This window comes from Poecilia reticulata, linkage group LG11 (assembly GCF_000633615.1).
Source record: "Poecilia reticulata strain Guanapo linkage group LG11, Guppy_female_1.0+MT, whole genome shotgun sequence".
NCBI lineage: Eukaryota > Metazoa > Chordata > Actinopteri > Cyprinodontiformes > Poeciliidae > Poecilia > Poecilia reticulata.
In genome coordinates, this window is record NC_024341.1 from 24,827,334 (window position 1) to 24,834,876 (window position 7,543).

The window sequence follows — 7,543 nt, forward strand, 5'->3', positions numbered from 1 at the left end:
TCCCTCCACCTTCTGGACCGAGACGTCACCGTGATCCGGTCCGGGCGGGCGGGAGGACTTCACGGTACGATGGGTTCGGCACAGGTAAATGTGGGCGGGGGTCACCTTTCAGAAAGCAGTGGGGGAAGGGGGAGCACCTCGGCTTCCGTACATTTCACCCAAGCAAGAGTAGAGCTACTTCAGCATATTTTTACTCAAGTGATTTGAAAAGAACTTACTCGAGTAAGAGTAAAAAAGTATTTGGTGATAAGTAACTCATCAAATTATTAAACACTTAATTTAAAAATTACATCATCAAAATATAAAGTTAAGTGGAAATTTTGGTATTTTAATGACCAAAATGGCAATAATTCAAGTAGGAAAAAAAAATCAAATCTGGCATAAGAAAACTTTTCCAAATCAGTTTCTTTCAACAAAAAACGTATTGAACTTAAACAAAAACCGCAGCTGTGCATCTGTTTATGGTGAATTTTTGGTTAAAACATGTTTGTTTTTTATTCAGTGGGTAGAAAATCCAGAAATTTTACTCAAGTAAGAGCAGAAATACTTCAAAATAAAATTATTCAAGTAAAGGTCACAGTGCAGCGTAGTAAAATAGTCCTCAATGTTAATTTTTTCAAGTAAATATAGTTTTATATAAATATATATATATATATATATTCTTGAGAATAGGGACAAAACAGGTTCTATGGATAAAGCACAAAATTCGAATAAAATATACACAAAATATAATTTTTCAAATATCTGACTAAACTAACCTTATATGTTATGACCAGGGCAGGGGTGATAGTAAGGGGGTACGGCGGGGTACTGCGTACCCCTAAAAGATTTAGCGGTGGTACGCAGTACCTGCAACAGAGAGGAGCAGCTGGCTGCTGTAAAAAGTCAGTGGGTTCACTGTGCAGCCGTGAGTTCACCCACTAATCAGCCGTGACTGATTATTTATGACTGGATTTGATTTAATAGGCCTGATGAATAAACAACAAGGTGTTGTCTGTCAGAGTTCAGCTCAGTTCTTGAATAAACAGATTTCTGACTTTTGTAAAAATGAGAATGCTAGTTTGACAATGTGTTTGGAAGATTGTGCCTACATTAGCAGCACATATACATCATTTTCAAAGTGTGTAAAGAAAATGAAAATGTGCTCATTTCTGCATATTAATACATCTGAACTGTTTATATTTATTTCAATGTGGCATCAAGGTTGAAAGTAATCAAGAAAAGTTGTGAACCTGTGCATGTCAACAAAACATTATAACTATGTTTTTTAATCACTGGCATGAACACTTTATATATTTAACTTCTATTTATTTTGAATAAAAACTGTTCTTCCTGAGACAGACTCAGGCACTGAATAAAAACAAAACAAAACTTTTTTATTTATTTTTGACTCTTTCAACGCAAACAAACGCTTCAAACATTTACAGAACCCATCAAGATAACTTTTATGATTATGTCTGAAAAGAATTATGAACAAAGATATGAAAGCAGGTTTGTTGAAACTAAAGTTTAATCTGCTCCATGTTATGACTTCAGCTTTGGTAAACTCATATTTACCGAACCAGTTTAACACAATGTGAGGAGTTTCTTAACAGGTTTGAAGAGAATTAAATGCTGGTACACTTGTTAATGATTGCCACATATATAACATCTGGAGATGTTATCAATGCCCTCCACTTAAAAAGCCCACACTGTTTATGCTTAGCTCGTGGTTTATAATTTTAGGTTGTTTGGTGTTTCATCATTATAAGTTTAAAATTCTCTACATTGTTGCACTCATAATTCATTTATAGACGTCCCTTGAATGCGACACAGGTGTGCAAAGCAGAGCATCGCAGACACGCTTCTGCCTTTACTTCTCTCTGTGCCATCCCTAATAAATGATCGATATTATGTTGTGTTTAATTTAGACCGAATTACAGACCAAATGCTTTTTGTTTCAGTTCTTTATCTCAGTTACACTGTGACATTTAGTTGAACATTGTTTTTGGTATAGGGAGGCTGGCCATCTTTCCTGTTCAGAGAGAATGTGGGGGGGAATGTTAGTTTGTTTCTGATTTCTATTGGTTTAATTTGAGTTTGCTAATTGTTTAGGTACTTTTCAGGGTGTGTTTAAAGTTCGCCTTTAAATACCAAACTTTAAAGGCAGGGTGGAGCAGCAAAGGGAGCTCCAGGTGCTGCTGAAAGCTCCTGGAGCATACCATTTTCAATTAAGACGGGTAATGCTTTGAGGAGTTATATTAAGTTAAATGTATTCTTTGATTGACCTTAGATTAGTTTAGTTCCAATGATTTGCATGCATATAAATATTTATTGGTACGACCAACAAACAATACGTGTGACCTGTAACAGAGTCCTCTCTGGACAATGCAAGGAAATATCACATCGCTTGTCCTCATTCAATGAGTTTAGAATTTTGCGTTTACTGGGCAGCTTCAGTTTCCTGCAGGGTTTCATGTTGGCTTCCTTTTATCTCTTTCTAGTGCTTCATAAGGAAGCAAGTGATGGTGGCCCTTTTATTAATTTATCATAAAAGATCTATTGTTGTTTGATAGCCATTTTTGCTTTTTTATTATTAACGGTTTTTAAAATCTTTCAAAAGTAAATAAATACAACCAAGAGCCACAGTTTGGGGCTTTTTTTTGTTCTAAGAATGCATCTGTTTAGATGAAATTCTAACCCCCAAGATTACATTCCTTTTCTTCAGTTTCAGTGGAACATGTCTCCTTAGTCATTATCTCCAGGAATCAGGTCATTCGCTATGTTCTTGTGCATTGTTAGAAAAATGACAAAAAAGATGTTTAATTACCCAACTCAGGTATAATTTCTTAGACATTTTCCAGTAAAAATCAAGGATTTCAAAAGCTACCAAATCCCACGGAAGCTAATGTTGATATAAATGGGCAGATGCCCAGGGCGACATTTGAAGGGGGAGGAATCAGAGCAGATGATAGAAACAGAACGTATTTACAGTTGGAGTGAATCACAACTTGTTTATTGACGTCTTTTCCTTAACCTGTAGCCATGATTCAACTGGGAAATTTTAAGAAATCTACATTTTCACAAACTGGAACCATTTCAGTTTGTTTTATGAAGGTATAGACACACATGGAGACATTATAGTGGAGTTCTGTTGAGAAGTTACAAGCATTCAGTATCTTACCTAGAGTAGATAAATATTCACTTTGAACGCCTTTCCCACAGCAGAAGCTCGGGCTCCGGCGCTGATATAGAGGTTTTTATTAACTTCTTAGCCAGTGGATACATAGAACATTGTGTTTTCAAACGATGGTTTTTGGTTTTGATCTGCCTAATTTTAGAGAAAATGTGTAAAACCATCACTTCAACATTAACAAAATAGTGGATTAATACAAACCTACTGTGTGTTATCTTCCTGCAGTTTATTTTGATATCACCTGTTAGTTTTCACAGGAGAGCCGCATGGAGCAGAGGTCACAGTTCAAGTTTACAACATTTTTATTTTTTATTAGAGGGTAGAAATCAGTTTTTCAGGGTTACTGTTGAGGATGAGAAATCAACTGACTGAGATTCTGTTTTTGAAATATCTATTTAAACATGACAGATTAGGATGGATCTATGGGCGACACAAAACATGTTCATTATAATTTTTGTACAAAATGATTCTCCAATAATAGTTCTGTCTATATGAGGTCCTTTCAGAAGAAGCTGTTTAAGGGACTCCTGTCACTTTAAATCCAAATGAGCTGCTGCTGGCCACGCCCCCAACTCAAGAGTTTAGACTGCAAATACAAATGGCTGCAAACAGATTCTCAATTACATAACCGCATGTCTTTGACAAGCAGTAGTGGAACCTCCTGCACAACCAACAAGAATGCAGAAAGTGGTTTCTGAATAATAAGTCAACAACAAAACACTCGTCTTTTCCAGCAGCCATTGTACTGGGCATAAAGTGACAAAACCAGCTGACCAAACATGCTGGAGCTCAGCTTGGGTTGCTAGGTAACAGCGCTGTGCCTTAATGGAGGCTTTTGAAATGGCTCGTTTTCCAGACACCAAAAAAACATTGACTTATTTCCAAAAAATGGTTGGATGTTTTTTTAAGAAAAAAAACTCTCTCTCTCTCTCTCTCTCTCTCTCTCTGCTGTTTCTCAAAAAAACAGCAGAGACTGTTTTTTTGAGAAACAGTCAGCTGTTTCTTAAAAAATGGAAGCACAAAAGAGAACATTGAAGATAATGTGAATTTCTCTAAAGAATTCCCCTTTAAGTTGTGATGTCACTGAAAATATTTTGGGGACAGGACGGGCAAAAACTGTAAGCGAAGCAGAAGAGAAAGATTTCCTGGTGAAATAAACCTTGCACATAGGTGGGAGAGAATTCAGCATGAGTTTGCAAAGCCACATTTTTAGCGCACAGCGTAAGATAAACTGGAAGCTCAAAGCGGAACAACAGGAAATAATCTTGTTCCTTTTGTCTGTGTTTCAGATCCTTCACCTTTTTTATCTGATGATGCTCTAGCCAGCAGTGAGTTTCCAACTTACCGTACTTCTTCCTGTCCTGCATCTTTCTCTCTTCTCAACCTTGTTTTTATAATCAGACTCTGATGTCTGTTGTTGATATTTCCAGTGACAAAAGTGTCATGTAAGAAAGTAAAAGTACTTCATTGCTGTACTTAAGAAGATTTTTAAGGTACTTGAGTATGTATCTTTTGGATGACTTTTACTTTTACTTACTACATTTTAAGAGAAATATCTGCTTCTACTTTTTATCACACGAGGATCGTTAAAAAAAAGACAGAAACAATCCACCAAATGCACAAACATTTTCAGTTTGGTGCAATCAAATCAAAGAAGAAGAAGAAGAACTCACTTCACGAGAAGAAAACTAAATGGATCGAAACTATGGCAAAGTTTCATTTTATTTAATTTTTTTATTCATTTGTTGTACACGTATCTGTACTTAATTAAAGAATGTGAGTACTTTTGACACCTGGAAATACTGGCTGAAAATCAAGTTGCAACAGAGAAAAATATTTGCTTCTACCGGTTCAATTGCTGTTTTGAAATATTTGTTGCTGCTGCAACACATTTCCCTCAGTAAGTTTATAAAACCGTGAGCTTTCCAGTCGGCTTTTGACGAGAAAAACAGGAAATTAAAAGTGTCACAGAAGGAAACCAATAGCTGATGTTTCCAGTGAGAGAAGGTCATGTTTTGAATAGTTTTATTTTTTAAAAATCAAGTTCACTTTCTGTACTTCCCTGTTTTTATTGGTTGTTCCTGTTCACGCTGACCTAACGGATAGATTTCACCCGTTCAACAGTTCCCAGCTCATAATTAACTGATCCTTTAGCTCTTATAATACATAACAAACATTAACTAATCAGTTTAATGGAAATAATCATCTTCTCCTGACATGTTTTTTGCCTTTTGCTTTGTTTGTGCCGCTGTGCGTCTGCTTGAAGCCATTTTCTCTTCTGTCAGAGATGCTAAAATAGATGCTCCGTTAGGAGGGCGTGGCCAGCAGCAGTTCATTTGCATAATCGTGACGTCACTCCAACGCAGCACATTCCTTAAAAAAGCTCAAATCAAGCAGAACTGGTGGGGTGAAATGTAAATGTCTGAGAATGATTTTGTGTATTAAATGTAATGAACATGTTTTGTATATCATTCACTGCAAAAACAGCAAATATTACCAAGTACTTTTAGTCTGGTTTCTAGTGAAAATATCTTATTACACTTTAAATAAGACTAAATGAACTTACCAGCAGGATATGGCAGCTTGTTTTAAGTCAGTAATTCCTTAAAGTTAATGAAAAAGTTCTGATTCAACTGGATAAACTTACTTACAGCAAAAGAATTTCCCCATGTTATAAGTGAAGTAATCTGCCAATTTAACTATTTTTCATCAATATCAAGGAACTGATGTTGATGTATTTTGTTGATAAGTTACTTTAAAGTTAGTTTTGTCTTAATTTAAGTGTACTAAGTTAATTGCTCTATAAAACTATAAAAATACTTGTTAATTTTGTGTTTTTGCAGTGTATATCTTGGTCAGTGAATAATAATGGTGGACCTTTAAGGGCGGGAAATTCCTGTCTCCTCTCATTTAAAGTTCATTAGGTGGAAAAGAACCAACTGGACATTTGGCAGGAGGGATTCTGGTCAGGTCCCATCTTGTCTGGTTTGCTCTCAAACATTCCTGAGTGTTTGTTGTGGTTGAAAGTCTGCAAACAAACAACAAACAGATTACTGGAGATGTGTGTTTTCAAGGTTTTTCTGTTTCCATGAGAGTAATTTGGTGATTATCTGGGAGGGGATCGTGAAGTTTGTTTCTGCTGGAGGGCGGTCAGAGTTATGAAATTACTTCTGCAGAGTCACGATGCTGAAATGCTGAGGGAGGAGGAAATGCCGCTCTGCTGTTTTGCCCACAGATCCTCTGTGTTGCCCAACATTTTGACAATCGGGACGAAGGCGTGTGGCAGACAGACTGATCCTTATTCATCGGCTGCAGGGATCACCAAACTGCACCGGAGAAAAGAAAAGAAAGAGAAAATTGCATATTTGAACAATCAGTGCCAATAGGAAAAGTTCATCGGCTTAGCCCAGTGTTGTGTTCAAGACCACCTAACCCGAGACCAAGACAAGACCAAGACCAGAGTGTATCGAGACCGAGACAAGACCAAGACTTTTAGGGTTTGAGACCAAGTCAAGACCAAGACCGAGGGAAGTCGAGACCGAGTCAAGACCAAGACCGAGGGAAGTCGAGACCGAGTCAAGACCAAGACCAGAGCCCCGCGCTACATGACACAATACAATGTAAAATATGATCAAAATTGCTTCTCAAAATGATCTGAAAGATCCATATTCCCATAAAAACACATAAATATTAAATACTTAATACATTTTACCAATGTTAAATATTCCATCTCTGTGCTACAATGTGTGATGGTCTCGTGCCATCCCTAAAAAGATAACGCCCTGGGCATTTGCCCATATTGCTTATGTAAGAAACCGCCACTGTCTGCACCATTAAATATAGCAATTGAGGCAATGCCTGATGGTAAATAACGCTCAACTATGAACACTGACCAAGGAGCAAGAAGTAACCAAACAGAAAGCGCTCATCCTGACTGTTTTCACTCTCTCTCCCGGTACATGAAGCCAGGCAGTCTGACACCATGGCAGACATTACAGCTGCCACTTTGAATGAAAATCAAAGAGCAATGTGCATTCTGAGCTGCTCATTATTTGTTAATTTAAATATTAACATACATAATGAAATAAAATAATGATGCAGTGTACACAGAGTATTACAAGAACAAAGAATGGGTGTTCTGTCAGGTCAGATCGTCATACGCTTAGCACCAACTCACGGTGTTCTGTCAGATCAGCATACGTTGTCAGATCGTCATACGCTTAGCTCAAACATGCATACCCTGTCATCACCATATGATTTTATTTAATCAGCAACATAGAATCATGACATAGATCATCATACACTTGGTTATTGACAGTTATATGGCATCCTGACTTAGCGGTTAAGTAGGTTATTGAGTTTTACACG